This window comes from Scyliorhinus torazame, chromosome 8, assembly GCF_047496885.1.
Source record: "Scyliorhinus torazame isolate Kashiwa2021f chromosome 8, sScyTor2.1, whole genome shotgun sequence".
Lineage (NCBI taxonomy): Eukaryota > Metazoa > Chordata > Chondrichthyes > Carcharhiniformes > Scyliorhinidae > Scyliorhinus > Scyliorhinus torazame.
This window is the reverse complement of record NC_092714.1, coordinates 2301774-2317664: the sequence shown is the minus strand read 5'-3', so window position 1 is coordinate 2317664 and position 15891 is coordinate 2301774. Positions and strand designations below refer to the sequence as shown.

The window sequence follows — 15891 nt, the reverse complement described above, 5'->3', positions numbered from 1 at the left end:
CTCACAGTCAGTGTCACAGTGAAGCAGTCTGGGAACGGTGTCCTCACAGACAGCGTCACAGTGAAGCAGTCTGGGAACGGTGTCCTCACAGTCAGTGTCACAGTGAAGCAGTCTGGGAACGGTGTCCTGTTAGTCAGTGTCACAGTGAAGCAGTCTGGGAACGGTGTCCTCACAGTCAGCGTCACAGTGAAGCAGTCTGGGAACGGTGTCCTCGCAGTCAGTGTCACAGTGAAGCAGTCTGGGAACGGTGTCCTCGCAGTCAGTGTCACAGTGAAGCAGTCTGGGAACGGTGTCCTCACAGTCAGTGTCACAGTGAAGCAGTCTGGGAACGGTGTCCACACAGTCAGTGTCACAGTGAAGCAGCCTGGGAACGGTGTCCTCGCAGTCAGCGTCACAGTGAAGCAGTCTGGGAACGGTGTCCTCACAGTCAGTGTCACAGTGAAGCAGTCTGGGAACGGTGTCCTCGCAGTCAGCGTCACAGTGAAGCAGTCTGGGAATGGTGTCCTCACAGTCAGCGCCACAGTGAAGCAGTCTGGGAATGGTGTCCTCGCAGTCAGTGTCACAGTGAAGCAGTCTGGGAACGGTGTCCTCACAGTCAGCGCCACAGTGAAGCAGTCTGGGAACGGTGTCCTCGCAGTCAGCGTCACAGTGAAGCAGTCTGGGAACGGTGTCCTCGCAGTCAGCGTCACAGTGAAGCAGTCTGGGAACGGTGTCCTCGCAGTCAGTGTCACAGTGAAGCAGTCTGGGAACGGTGTCCTCGCAGTCAGTGTCACAGTGAAGCAGTCTGGGAATGGTGTCCTCACAGTCAGCGCCACAGTGAAGCAGTCTGGGAACGGTGTCCTCGCAGTCAGCGTCACAGTGAAGCAGTCTGGGAACGGTGTCCTCACAGTCAGTGTCACAGTGAAGCAGTCTGGGAACGGTGTCCTCACAGTCAGTGTCACAGTGAAGCAGTCTCGGAACGGTGTCCTCACAGTCAGTGTCGCAGTGAAGCAGTCTGGGAACGGTGTCCTCACAGTCAGTGTCACAGTGAAGCAGTCTGGGAACGGTGTCCTCGCAGTCAGTGTCACAGTGAAGCAGTCTGGGAATCGTGTCCTCGCAGTCAGCGTCACAATGAAGCAGTCTGGGAACAGTGTCCTCCCAGTCAGCGTCACAGTGAAGCACTCTGGGAACAGTGTCCTCGCAGTCAGCGTCACAGTGAAGCAGTCTGGGAACGGTGTCCTCGCAGTCAGCGTCACAGTGAAGCACTCTGGGAACAGTGTCCTCGCAGTCAGCGTCACAGTGAAGCAGTCTGGGAACAGTGTCCTCGCAGTCAGCGTCACAGTGAAGCAGCCTGGGAACGGTGTCCTCACAGTCAGCGTTGTTGCTCGTTTTATCTTCAGTCTATTTGCTCTGATTACGTCACCTTTGCTCATGAGTCGCCAGGTATCTTTATGATACCGCCACGTGGTTCAAGTTCAGGTTATGATTAATAATACAGCACACCACTTAGTAAGGATTAAAACAACGGTCATTTATTATATGCAACGAGCAATATTAATACCCTAATACTACTATCTATATAATAAACCTATCACTACTGGCCAATACTTAACTTAGGAAGAGCCCACCAGGTCAGGGAAACGAATGGCTTGTCCAATCAGATCTGGCCCGCGGGATTCAAAAGGCTGCTACAGGTCGGTGGCTAGGTGTCTCTACCGGATAGCGATCGCTGGATTAAAACTTACTGTTGCCGGTTGCTGTTCATGCGAAGGTCTCGAGCAGGCGAAGAGGAGAGAGTGAGATCTGAACTTGGACCCTCACTTTTATAGGGCCCAGAGGCTTCCCGCCTCCCGGGGCGGCCCTTGACCCTGAGTCCCAAGTGATTGGATCTGTCCCCAATCCCTGGGGTCGATGTGTCCAATGGTGAGGCGATTCCTCGATCGGGGGGTGGTCGCTCACCTGTCTTTGTTTCGGCCACTGCAGGCGCCGACAGGTCTGGCCCGGTATTCAATTGCTAATATGTTGCAATTGTTCCCGGGGATAGCCGATTTAACTGCGGATGTCTCAATAGATGGACTGCAAACAGTCCTGAATGCAACTGCGAATACCTGGGTTGATGGGCTGTTGATAGCCCTGAGTATCGATCTGGGCTAACTTCCCAGAGCCGAATATGCAATACTGTCTGCAGCTGCCTGCTTGTGTCTTCTTAGCTGTTTTTCCCAGCAGTCTTTCGGGTTAGCCATTTTAAACTGGGTTTTGGCCAGATTAATCGGAACGCAGCCATTTTACGTGGCTACAGCGTCACAGTGAAGCAGTCTGGGAATGGTGTCCTCACAGTCAGCGTCACAGTGAAGCAGTCTGGGAACAGTGTCCTCACAGTCAGCGTCACAGTGAAGCAGTCTGGGAACGGTGTCCTCGCAGTCAGCGTCACAGTGAAGCAGTCTGGGAACGGTGGCCTCACAGTCAGAGTCACAGTGAAGCAGTCTGGGAACAGTGTCCTCGCAGTCAGCATCACAGTGAAGCAGTCTGGGAACGGTGTCCTCACAGTCAGCGTCACAGTGAAGCAGTCTGGGAACGGTGTCCTCACAGTCAGTGTCACAGTGAAGCAGTCTGGGAACGGTGGCCTCACAGTCAGTGTCACAGTGAAGCAGTCTGGGAACAGTGTCCTCGCAGTCAGTGTCACAGTGAAACAGTCTGGGAACGGTGTCCTCACAGTCAGCGTCACAGTGAAGCAGTCTGGGAACGGTGTCCTCACAGTCAGCGTCACAGTGAAGCAGTCTGGGAACGGTGTCCTCACAGTCAGCGTCACAGTGAAGCAGTCTGGGAACGGTGTCCTCACAGTCAGTGTCACAGTGAAGCAGTCTGGGAACAGTGTCCTCGCAGTCAGCGTCACAGTGAAGCAGTCTGGGAACAGTGTTTTCGCAGTCAGTGTCACAGTGAAGCAGTCTGGGAACGGTGTCCTCGCAGTCAGCGTCACAGTGAAGCAGTCTGGGAACGGTGTCCTCGCAGTCAGCATCACAGTGAAGCAGTCTGGGAACAGTGTCCTCGTAGTCAGCGTCACAGTGAAGCAGTCTGGGAACAGTGTCCTCGCAGTCAGCATCACAGGTTTAAACAGTGTTCCCACAGTAAGTGTCGCAGAGAAGTGGTTGCGATTTCAAATATGATTTATGTTTGGAAGAAGGGATTAACTGAGAGACAACACAAACAATTGAAAGTTAGTCATTGGAATAAAGTAATATAAGAGTTTTAGATTTAGATGAAAAATGAAATGAAAATTGCTTATTGTCACAAGTAGGCTTCAATTAAGTTACTGTGAAAAGCCCCTAGTCACCACATTCCGGCGCCTGTTCGGGGAGGCTGTTACGGGAATTGAACCGTGCTGCTGGCCTGCCTTGGTCTGCTTTCAAAGCCAGCGATTTAGCCCAGTGTGCTAAACCAGCCCCTTGTCATGATTATTGTCGTGTGTACCGAGGTACAGTGAAAGGTATTGTTCTGCGTACAGTATGTTAGTAAACAAAGCAGAGTAAAGACAGTAATGTTAACGTAAGGGAAGTAAGTTCATAGTATTCTTATATAAGCAGAATGGTGGGGGCGATGTGCGGAACAGTTGCACGAAAGGTGACTCTCCTCTAGAAACTTCAACTTGGGTCCTTTTAACCTGGAAATCGGCCGCTCAGCCAATAGCCCTCAGCCCCCCCCCCCCCAAACCCTCACCCTAAAAGAAACAAGCACCCGAGGAAATGTCCTCAAGTTAACCAAGAAACCGAAAAGACAATAAGAACGGCAAGAGTCAGGAGAGGAAGACCCAGACTGCAGACACGAGGAGTGAAGCAGAGCAAGACATGGCGGACCGAGCAGTTTTGCCAACACAAACGTCAGTCCATTTACCGATGGACCTTCTAACACAAGAGCACCTAAAACTTATTGTCCCCATTAAGGAAGACCTCACGTGAAAGTGGCCAGAGTAATCACTATGGCCCCCTTCAAAGAGGCGCTGGAGAGGATGGCGCAGTGGTTGGAAATCCAGGAGGCAACGGTACGGGAACTGGAAAAAATGTCCAGCGACCAGAGTGATCCGATCGCCTTGCTCGAGATAGAAGTAGCAAAGTTGGTGGCGGCCCAGGCAGCTTTCAAGGGAAGGTGGACAACCAGGAAAATAGGTGCCGTCGCCAGAACCTCAGGATTAACATAGAACATAGAAAATAAAGCACAGAACAGGCCCTTCGGCCCACGATGTTGTGCCGAACCTTTGTCCTAGATTAATCATAGATTATCATTGAATTTACAGTGCAGAAGGAGGCCATTCGGCCCCTCAAGTCCGCACCAGCTCTTGGAAAGAGCACCCTACCCAAACTCAACACCTCCACCCAACACCAAGGGCAATTTGGACATTAAGGGCAATTTATCATTGGCCAATTCACCTAACCCGCACATCTTTGGACTGTGGGAGGAAACCGGAGCACCCGGAGGAAACCCACGCAGACACGGGGAGGACGTGCAGACTCCGCACAGACAATGACCCAAGCCGGAATCGAACCTGGGACCATGGATCTGTGAAGCAATTGTGCTATCCACAATGCTGCCGTGCTGCCCTTAAAAACAAATAAATCTACACTATATCATTTTCCCGTAATCCATGTACCTATCCAACAGCTGCTTGAAGGTCCCTAATGTTTCCGACTCAACTACTTCCACAGGCAGTGCATTCCATGCCCCCACTACTCTCTGGGTAAAGAACCTACCTCTGATATCCCTCCTATATCCTCCACCTTTCACCTTAAATTTATGTCCCCTTGTAATGGTTTGTTCCACCTGGGGAAAAAGTCTCTGACTGTCTACTCTATCTATTCGATTGCCAGACTACCCGAGGGCATAGAGGGCAGCAACGGAATACGTAACACAGATGGTCGGGAAGCTGGTCGGGGAAGAAAGCTTCCCCAAGCCCGCAGAGTTAGACAGGGTCCACAGGTTGTCTGACAACTGTCCAAAACAGGAAAACCGCCACGTACGATCATTGCAGAACTCCACAGATTTCAGGATAGGGAGCAAATTCTGAACTGGCCGAGGAGCATGCAGTTCTGCAAATGGGAAGGGCATACGATCTGGATATACCAGGACATTGGGGTCGACCTGGCCAAGCGCTGGGCTGACTTCAATTGGGCCAAGATGGCTCAATTTAAGAACAAAGTGCGGTTTGAGGTGACATACAGCAACAAGGAGTATTATTGCGGCACGACAGGAGAAGCAGACAAATTCATTCGGAAAAGCAGGCTTGGAAGCAATAATTTTTTAACATAAATTTAGAGTGCCCAATTCATTTTTTTTCCAATTAAAGGGCAATTTCGCGCGGCCAATCCACCTACCCTGCACATCTTTTTGGGTTGTGGGGGAGAGACCGACCCAAACATGGGGCGAATGTGAAAATTCCACACGGACAGTGACCCAGGGCCGGGATCGAACACAAGTCCTTGGGGCCCTGAGGCAGCAGTGCTAACCACTGAGTCACTGTGTCACCCTGGAAGACAGCAGTAATGGACACAGAGGGATCCTGATATTCCCCTTTTTCTTTCTTAATTCTCTGTCGCTCTTGGGAATGAACACCTGCAGGTTCTAGGGGAGGGGGGTAAGGCAGAGAGACACCAAATTGAGAAATGAGGGGGGAAACAAAGAAGAGTGAAGGATAGGAGGAAACACTCCCTCGAGGGAGCCAACAGACTGCAGAACAAGCAAGCAAATGGAAGTAGGAGCAGAGGGGGGGGTCGTCGCGGCACTGCTCTCGAAAGGGAGGGTGTGCCTTTCAGAAAGGAGAAACAGAACAAAGCAGCGGGAATTGGGGGAGAAGATCAAGAGAAATTAAAATGAAATGAAAATCGCTTATTGTCACAAGTAGGCTTCAATGAAGTTACTGTGAAAAGCCCCTAGTCACCACATTCCGGCACCTGTTCGGGGAGGCTGGTACGGGAATTGAACCGTGCTGCTGGCCTGCCTTGGTCTGCTTTAGAAGCCAGCGATTTAGCCCAGTGTGCTAAACCAGAGGGGAAATGGTGGGGGAGGAAAGCTCACAGGGGCACAGGGAAGGGTGGAAAGCAAGGGCAAGGATGCCTGGGGGGTGATTGGGGAATAAGTGGGTGAAGGGGCGGTAGCATGCTTGGTACGACAGGTCACACATGGGGATAGCTGAAACAAGAAAGGCAATGGGATCGTCCAGCGTCCACGTGGTAAAGGGGGGTTGAGGGGGGGGGCGTGGAGGTTCAACCACCCGAGGGATAAGGAGATCTCCGTATATACCCGTATCAGCTTCTTTGTAATAATAATCGCCCATAGCCTTGAATGTTACGATGGGCCAAGTGCACATCCAGGTGCTTTTTAAAGGATGTGAGGCTACCCGCCTCTACCCCCCTCCCAGGCCGTGCGTTCCAGACCCTCACCACCCTTTCTTTCCCCAAATCCCCCCGAAGCCTCCCACCCCTCACTTTGAACTTGTGTCCCCTCGTAACTGACCCTTGAACTAAGGGGAACAGCTGCTCCCTATCCACCCTGTCCATGCCCCTCATAATTCTGTCCACCTCGATCAGGTAACCCCCTCAGTCTTCTCCTCCAGCAAAACCAACCCAAGCCTATTCAACCTCTCTTCATAACTGAAATTTCCATCCCAGGCAACATCCTGGTGAATCTCCTCTGCACCCCCTCCAGTGCAATCACATCCTTCCGATAATGTGGCGACCAGAATTGCACACAGCACTCCCGCTGTGGCCTCACCAAAGTTCAATACAACTCCAACACGACCTCCCTGCTTTTGTAATCTCTGCCCCGATTGATAAAAACAAATGACCCATTTTGTTTCTCACCACCACATTAACCTGCCCTTCTGCCTTCAGAGATCTGTAGACAAACACTCCAAGGTCCCTTTGTCCTTTGGAACTTCCCAGTGTCAGACCTTCATAGTCTGCTTCCTTGCTAAATTACTCTTTCCAAAGTGTATCACCTCACACTTTTCAGGATAAAATTCCATCTGCCACTTATCCGCCCATTTGACCATCCCGTCTGTATCTTCCTGTAACCCAAAACACTCAACCTCACTGTTAACCACCCGGTCGATCTTTGTGTCATCCACAAACTTACTGATCCTACTCACCACATAGTCATCTATGTTATTTCTATGAATGACAAACAATAGGGGGTCCAGCACAGATCCCTGTGGTCACCACTGGTCACTGGCTTCCAGACACTAAAGCAGCCGTCTATCATCACTCTCTGTTTCCTACCTCTAAGCCAATTATGAATATCCCATGTGCATTTGCCTTCTTTATAGGTCTCCCATGTGGGACCTTGTCAAAGGCTTTCCTAAAATCCATGTAAACTACATCAACTGCACTACCCTCATCTACACACCTGGTCACATGCTCAAACAATTCAATCAGATTTGTTAGGCATGACCTCCCTCTGACAAAGTCATGCTGACTATCCCTGATCAAACCTTGTCTCTCCAGGTGGAGATAGAGTGAGTGGGCAAAAGAAAACCCGTGTCTGCGTGGGTTTCCTCCGGGAGCTCCGGTTTCCTCCCACAGTCCAAAGATGTGCAGGTTAGGTGGATTGGCCGTGATAAATTACCCTTAGTGTCCAAAATTACCCTTACATAGAACATAGAACATAGAACGATACAGCGCAGTACAGGCCCTTCGGCCCACGATGTTGCACCGAAACAAAAGCCATCTAACCTACACTATGCCATTATCATCCATATGTTTATCCAATAAACTTTTAAATGCCCTCAATGTTGGCGAGTTCACTACTGTAGCAGGTACGGCATTCCACGGCCTCACTACTCTTTGCGTAAAGAACCTACCTCTGACCTCTGTCCTATATCTATTAACCCTCAGTTTAAAGCTATGTCCCCTCGTGCCAGCCATTTCCATCCGCGGGAGAAGGCTCTCATTGTCCACCCTATCTAACCCCCTGATCATTTTGTATGCCTCTATTAAGTCTCCTCTTAACCTTGGGCAGCACGGTAGCATGGTGGATAGCACAATCGCTTCACAGCTCCAGGGTCCCAGGTTCGATTCCCGGCTTGGGTCACTGTCTGTGCGGAGTCTGCACGTTCTCCCCGTGTGTGCGTGGGTTTCCTCCGGGTGCTCCGGTTTCCTCCCACAGTCCAAAGATGTGCAGGTTAGGTGGATTGGCCATGATAAATTGCCCTTAGTGTCCAAAATTGCGCTCAGTGTTGGGTGGGGTTACTGGGTTATGGGGATAGGCTGGAGGTGTGGGCTTGGGTAGGGTGCTCTTTCCAAGAGCCAGTGCAGGCTCGATGGGCCGAATGGCCTCCTTCTGCATTGTAAATTCTATGAAACCTTCTTCTCTCCAACGAAAACAACCTCAAGTCCATCAGCCTTTCCTCATAAGATTTTCCCTCCATACCAGGCAACATCCTGGTAAATCTCCTCTGCACCCGCTCCAAAGCCTCCACGTCCTTCCTATAATGCGGTGACCAGAACTGTACGCAATACTCCAAATGCGGCTGTACCAGAGTTCTGTACAGCTGCAACATGACCTCCTGACTCCGGAACTCAATCCCTCTACCAATAAAGGCCAACACTCCATAGGCCTTCTTCACAACCCTATCAACCTGGGTGGCAACTTTCAGGGATCTATGTACATGGACACCGAGATGCCTCTGCTCATCCACACTTTCAAGAACTTTACCATTAGCCAAATATTCCGCATTCCTGTTATTCCTTCCAAAGTGAATCACCTCACACTTCTCTACATTAAACTCCATTTGCCACCTCTCAGCCCAGCTCTGCAGCTTATCTATATCCCTCTGTAACCTGCTACATCCTTCCACACTATCGACAACACCACCGACTTTAGTATCGTCTGCAAATTTACTCACCCACCCTTCTGCGCCTTCCTCTAGGTCATTGATAAAAATGACAAACAGCAACGGCCCCAGAACAGATCCTTGTGGTACTCCACTTGTAACTGAACTCCATTCTGAACATTTCCCATCAACCACCACCCTCTTTCTTCTTTCAGCTAGCCAATTTCTGATCCACATCTCTAAATCACCCTCAATCCCCAGCCTCCGTATTTTCTGCAATAGCCTACCGTGGGGAACCTTATCAAACGCTTTGCTGAAATCCATATACACCACATCAACTGCTCTACCCTCGTCTACCTGTTCAGTCACCTTCTCAAAGAACTCGATAAGGTTTGTGAGGCATGACCTACCCTTCACAAAGCCATGCTGACTATCCCTGATCATATTATTCCTATCTAGATGATTATAAATCTTGTCTCTTATAATCCCCTCCAAGACTTTACCCACTACAGACGTGAGGCTCACCGGTCTATAGTTGCCGGGGTTGTCTCTGCTCCCCTTTTTGAACAAAGGGACCACATTTGCTATCCTCCAGTCCTCTGGCACTATTCCTGTAGCCAATGATGACATAAAAATCAAAGCCAAAGGTCCAGCAATCTCTTCCCTGGCCTCCCAGAGAATCCTAGGATAAATCCCATCAGATCCCGGGGACTTATCTATTTTCAGCCTGTCCAGAATTGCCAACACCTCTTCCCTACGTACCTCAATGCCATCTATTCTATTAGCCTGGGGCTCAGCATTCTCCTCCACAACATTATCTTTTTCCTGAGTGAATACTGACGAAAAATATTCATTTAGTATCTCGCCTATCTCTTCAGACTCCACACACAACTTCCCATCCCTGTCCTTGACTGGTCCTACTCTTTCCCTAGTCATTCGCTTATTCCTGACATACCTATAGAAAGCTTTTGTGTTTTCCTTGATCCTACCTGCCAAATACTTCTCATGTCCCCTCCTTGCTCGTCTTAGCTCTCTCTTTAGATCCTTCCTCGCTACCTTGTAACTATCCATCGCCCTTAGTGTTGGGTGGGGTTACTGGGTTATGGGGATAGGGTGGAAGTGTGGATCTTGGGTAGGGTGCTCTTTCCAAGAGCCGGTGCGGACTCGATGGGCCTAATGGCCTCCTTCTGCACTGTAAATTTTATGATTCTATAATGGCAGATGCAGTATAATTTGGAGAAATGTGAGGTTATCCACTTTGGTAGCAAAAACGGGAAAGCAGACTATTATCTGAATGGCCATAAACTAGGAGAGGGGAATGTGCAACAAGTCCTCGTACACCAGTCACTGAAGGTAAGCATAGAGCTACAGCAGGCAGTAAAGAAAGCAAATGGTTTGCTGGCCTTCATAGTGAGGGAATTTGCATATCATAGAATCATAGAATCATAGAAGTTTACAGCATGGAAACAGGCCCTTCGGCCCAACCAGTCCATGCCGCCCAGTTTTTTACCATTAAGCTAGTCCCAGTTGCCCGCACCTGGCCCATAACCCTCTATACCCATCTTACCCATGTAACCATCTAAATGCTTTTTGAAAGACACAATTGTACCCGCTTCTACTACTACCTCTGGCAGCCCATTCCAGACACTCACTACCCTCTGAGTGAAGAAATTGCCCCTCTGGGCCCTTCTGAATCTCTCCCCTCTCACCTTAAACCTATGCCCTCTAGTTTTAGACTCCCCTACCTTTGGGAAAAGATGTTGACTATCTACCTTATCTATGCCCCTCATTATTTTATAGACCTCTATAAGATCACCCCTAAGCCTCCTACGCTCCAGGGAAAAAAGTCCCAGTCTATCCAGCCTCTCCTTATAACTCAAACCATCAAGTCCCGGCAACATCCTGGTAAATCTTTTCTGCACTCTTTCTAGTTTAATAATATCCTTTCTATAATAGGGTGACCAGAACTGCACACAGTATTCCAAGTGTGGCCGTACCAATGTCTTGTACAACTTCAACAAGACGTCCCAACTCCTGTATTCAATGTTCTGACCAATGAAACCAAGCATGCCGAATGCCTTCTTCACCACCCTGTCCACCTGCGACTCCACCTTCAAGGAGCTATGAACCTGTACTCCTGGATCTCTTTGTTCTATAACTCTCCCCAACACCATACCATTAACTGAGTAGGTCCTGGCCTGATTTGATCTGCCAAAATGCATCACCTCACATTTATCTAAATTAAACTCCATCTGCCATTCGTCGGCCCACTGGCCTAATTGATCAAGATCCCGTTGCAATCCTAGATAACCTTCTTCACTATCCACTGTGCCACCAATCTTGGTGTCATCTGCAAACTTACTAACCATGCCTCCTAAATTCTCATCCAAATCATTAATATAAATCACAAATAACAGTGGACCCAGCACCGATCCCTGAGGCACACCACTGGTCACAGGCCTCCAGTTTGAAAAACAACCCTCTACAACCACCCTCTGCCTTCTGTCGTCCAGCCAATTTTGAATCCAATTGGCAACCTCACCCTGGATCCCGTGAGCTTTAACCTTCTGCAACAACCTACCATGCGGTACCTTGTCAAAGGCTTTGCTAAAGTCCATGTAGACAACGTCTACTGCACTACCCTCATCTACCTTCTTGGTCACTCCCTCAAAAAACTCAATCAAATTTGTGAGACATGATTTTCCACGCACAAAGCCATGCTGACTGCCCCGAATCAGTCCTTGCCTCTCTAAATGCTTGTAGATCCTGTCTCTCAGAATACCTTCTAGCAACTTACCTACGACAGACGTTAGGCTCACCGGTCTGTAGTTCCCAGGCTTTTCCCTGCTGCCCTTCTTAAACAAGGGCACAACATTCGCCACTCTCCAATCTTCAGGCACCTCACCTGTGGCTGCCGATGATTCAAATATCTCTGTTAGGGGACCCGCAATTTCCTCCCTAGCCTCCCACAACATCCTGGGATACATTTCATCAGGTCCCGGGGATTTATCTACCTTGATGCGCTTTAAGACTTCCAGCACCTCCTCCTCTGTAATATGCACACTTCTCAAGACATCACTATTTATTTCCCTTAGTTTCCTAACATCCATGCCTTTCTCCACCGTGAATACCGATGAGAAATATTCATTCAGGATCTCACCCAACTCTTGTGGCTCTGCACATAAATGCCCTTGTTGATCCTTAAGAGGCCCTACTCTGTCCCTAGTTACTCTTTTCCCCTTTATGTATCTGTAGAATCTCTTTGGATTCTCCCTTGCATTATTTGCCAAAGCAATTTCATGTCCCCTTTTTGCCCTCCTGATTTCCCTCTTAACTCTATTTCGACAATCTCTATACTCTTCAAGGGATCTACTTGATCCCAGTTGCTTATGTACGTCATATGCCTCCTTCTTCTTTTTGACCAGAGTCTCAATATCTCGAGTCATCCAGGGTTCCCTACTTCTACCAGCCTTGCCCTTCACTCTAAAGGGAATGTGCTTACCCTGCACCCTGGTTAACACATTTTTAAAAGCCTCCCATTTACCAGCCGTCCCTTTGTCTGCCAATAGTCTCCCCCAATCTACCTCTGCAAGTTCCTGTCTGATACCATCAAAATTGGCCTTGCCCCAATTAAGAATTTTAACTCTTGGGCCAGACCTATCATTCTCCATAGCTATCTTAAAACTAATGGAATTATGGTCACTTGTCCCAAAGTGATCCCTCACTAGCACTTCTATCACTTGCCCTTCCTTATTTCCCAAGACGAGGTCAAGTTTTGCCCCCTCTCTAGTCGGTCCATCCACATACTGAATGAGAAATTCCTCCTGAATACACTCAACAAATTTCCCTCCATCCAAGCCCCTAATGCTATGACTGTCCCAGTCAATGTTGGGAAAGTTAAAGTCCCCTACTACTACCACCCTATTATTCTTGCAGCTATCTGTAATCTCCTTACATATTTGCTCCTCAATTTCCCGCTGACTATTTGGGGGCCTGTAGTACAGTCCTACCAAGGTGATCTCTCCCTTCTTATTTTTCAGTTCCACCCATATAGACTCAGTGGGCGAACCCTCGGATATATCCCCGCTAAGTACTGCCGTGATGTTCTCCCTAATCAAAAACGCCATTCCCCCTCCTCTCTTACCTCCTGTTCTATCCTTTCTATAGCACCTGTAGCCCGGAACATTGAGCTGCCAGTCCTGCCCCTCCCTTAGCCATGTTTCAGTCATAGCTATAATATCCCAGTCCCATGTGCCCGTCCATGCCCTGAGTTCATCCGCTTTGCCCGTCAGGCCCCTTGCATTGAAATAAATGCAGTTTAATGTAGACCTTCCTTGCTCTCTGCCCTGCTTTCTCTGGTCATGCTTTACACACTCTCCCTTCCTGCCTTTTGTTTCTGTCCCCACTGACTTCCTACATCGGTTCCCATCCCCCTGGCACATTAGTTTAAACCCTCCCCAACTGCACTAGCAAACACCCCCCCGAGAACATTGGTTCCGGTCCCACCCAGATGCAGACCGTCCGATTTGTACAGGTCCCACCTCCCCCAGAATCGGTCCCAATGTCCCAGGAATTTGAAACCCTCCCTCTTGCACCATCTCTCAAGCCACGTATTCATCCTAGCTATCCTGTCATTCCTACTCTGACTATCACGTGGCACTGGTAGCAATCCTGAGATTACTACCTTTGAGGTCCTACTTTTTAGTTTAACTCCTAACTCCCTAAATTCAGCTTGTAGGACCTCATCCCGTTTTTTACCTATATCGTTGGTGCCTATATGCACCACGACAGCTGGCTGTTCACCCTCCCCCTCCAGAATGCCCTGCAGCTGCTCCGAGACATCCTTGACCCTTGCACCAGGGAGGCAACATACCAACCTGGATTCTCGTTTGCGTCCGCAGAAACGCCTGTCTATTCCCCTTACGATTGAATCCCCTATCACTATAGCTCTGCCACTCTTTTTCCCGCCCTTCTGTGCAGCAGAGCCAGCCACGGTGCCATGAACCTGGCTGCTGCCACCTTCTCCTGGTGAGCCATCTCCCCCAACAGTTTCCAAAACGGTAAATCTGTTTTGGAGGGAGATGACCGCAGGGGATCCCTGCACTGCCTTCCTACTCTTCCTCTGTCTGTTGGTCACCCTTTCCCTATCTGCCTCAGTAATTTTAATCTGCGGTGTGACCAACTCACTGAATGTGCTATCCACAACTTCCTCAGCATCGCGGATGCTCCAAAGTGAGTCCATCCGCAGCTCCAGAGCCGTCAAGCAGTCTAACAGGAGCTGCAGTTGGACACACTTCTTGCAGATGAAGGAGTCAGGAACACCAGAAGGGTCCCTGACTTGCCACATCTCACAAGAGGAGCATGACACGGGTCTGAGCTCTCCTGCCATGACTTAAACCTGAAGTTAAATTTGAACTACACTCCACAGCTAGGAGAAAGTCAAAGAGAGAGAAATCACTTACCAGTTACAAGCCAAACACTTACCTGCTGGCTGTGATGTAGTTGCTCCAGAGACTCCCTCACAGGTCTGCTTCTCTGCACCTCCTTCAGGTGAGCACCAAATTCCCTTAACTAGTTAATTACTTTACTTAATTAACTTGATTTTTTTTTATTTTTTTTTGTCACTCCCCTCTTACCCGAACTCAGCCTTACCCAAACTCTGATACACTCTGTTTGCCTTCAGCACTCTGTTTCTAAAGGCACTTCAGCCACACCCTTTGTATCCTTCCTGATTTACAGTCAGCCAATAGGCCTGCTCCCAAAACTGATCTCTCTCCCAAACAGCTGACCTGCAAGGTAAGGAAGTGGTTATGCAGTACTTACCTCACCCACAGCGCGCCCTTTTAAACTGTCCCCTCTGCCTCGCAGCTCCCGCGCTTTTTGAAACTCCCGCGCTGTTTCCAAGGTCCTGGCTCCCTCTCTCTCCCGAACAGCTGACCTGCAAGGTAAGGAAGTGGTTATGCAGTACTTTCCTCACCCACAGCGCGCCCTTTTAAACTGTCCCCTCTGCCTCGCAGCTCCCGCGCTTTTTGAAACTCCCGCGCTGTTTCCAAGGTCCTGGCTCCCTCTCTCTCCCGAACAGCTGACCTGCAAGGTAAGGAAGTGGTTATGCAGTACTTACCTCACCCACAGCGCGCCCTTTTAAACTGTCCCCTCTGCCTCGCAGCTCCCGCGCTTTTTGAAACTCCCGCGCTGTTTCCAAGGTCCTGGCTCCCTCTCTCTCCCGAACAGCTGACCTGCAAGGTAAGGAAGTGGTTAAGCAGTACTTACCTCACCCACAGCGCGCCCTTTTAAACTGTCCCCTCTGCCTCGCAGCTCCCGCGCTTTTTGAAACTCCCGCGCTGTTTCCAAGGTCCTGGCTCCCTCTCTCTCCCGAACAGCTGACCTGCAAGGTAAGGAAGTGGTTAAGCAGTACTTACCTCACCCACAGCGCGCCCTTTTAAACTGGCCCCTCTGCCTCGCAGCTCCCGCGCTTTTTGAAACTCCCGCGCTGTTTCCAAGGTCCTGGCTCCCTCTCTCTCCCGAACAGCTGACCTGCAAGGTAAGGAAGTGGTTATGCAGTACTTACCTCACCCACAGCGCGCCCTTTTAAACTGTCCCCTCTGCCTCGCAGCTCCCGCGCTTTTTGAAACTCCCGCGCTGTTTCCAAGGTCCTGGCTCCCTCTCTCTCCCGAACAGCTGACCTGCAAGGTAAGGAAGTGGTTAAGCAGTACTTACCTCACCCACAGCGCGCCCTTTTAAACTGTCCCCTCTGCCTCGCAGCTCCCGCGCTTTTTGAAACTCCCGCGCTGTTTCCAAGGTCCTGGCTCCCTCTCTCTCCCGAACAGCTGACCTGCAAGGTAAGGAAGTGGTTATGCAGTACTTACCTCACCCACAGCGCGCCCTTTTAAACTGTCCCCTCTGCCTCGCAGCTCCCGCGCTTTTTGAAACTCCCGCGCTGTTTCCAAGGTCCTGGCTCCCTCTCTCTCCCGAACAGCTGACCTGCAAGGTAAGGAAGTGGTTATGCAGTACTTACCTCACCCACAGCGCGCCCTTTTAAACTGTCCCCTCTGCCTCGCAGCTCCCGCGCTTTTTGAAACTCCCGCGCTGTTTCC

At 49.9% G+C, this 15891-nt stretch overlaps 1 protein-coding gene and 1 long non-coding RNA gene across 5 annotated transcripts in view; one reads left to right on the top strand and one right to left on the bottom strand.

Moving 5' to 3' along the window:
- Positions 1-14412, bottom strand: part of LOC140427626 (uncharacterized) — a 63579-nt gene extending 49167 nt beyond the window's left edge. The window contains exon 1 of the long non-coding RNA XR_011948576.1: positions 14282-14412. This is a non-coding gene — a long non-coding RNA (uncharacterized lncRNA). The remainder of the gene's footprint in view (positions 1-14281) is intronic.
- Positions 1-15891, top strand: part of LOC140427624 (homeobox protein PKNOX1-like) — a 404309-nt gene that overhangs the window by 352269 nt on the left and 36149 nt on the right. The window lies entirely within an intron of this gene.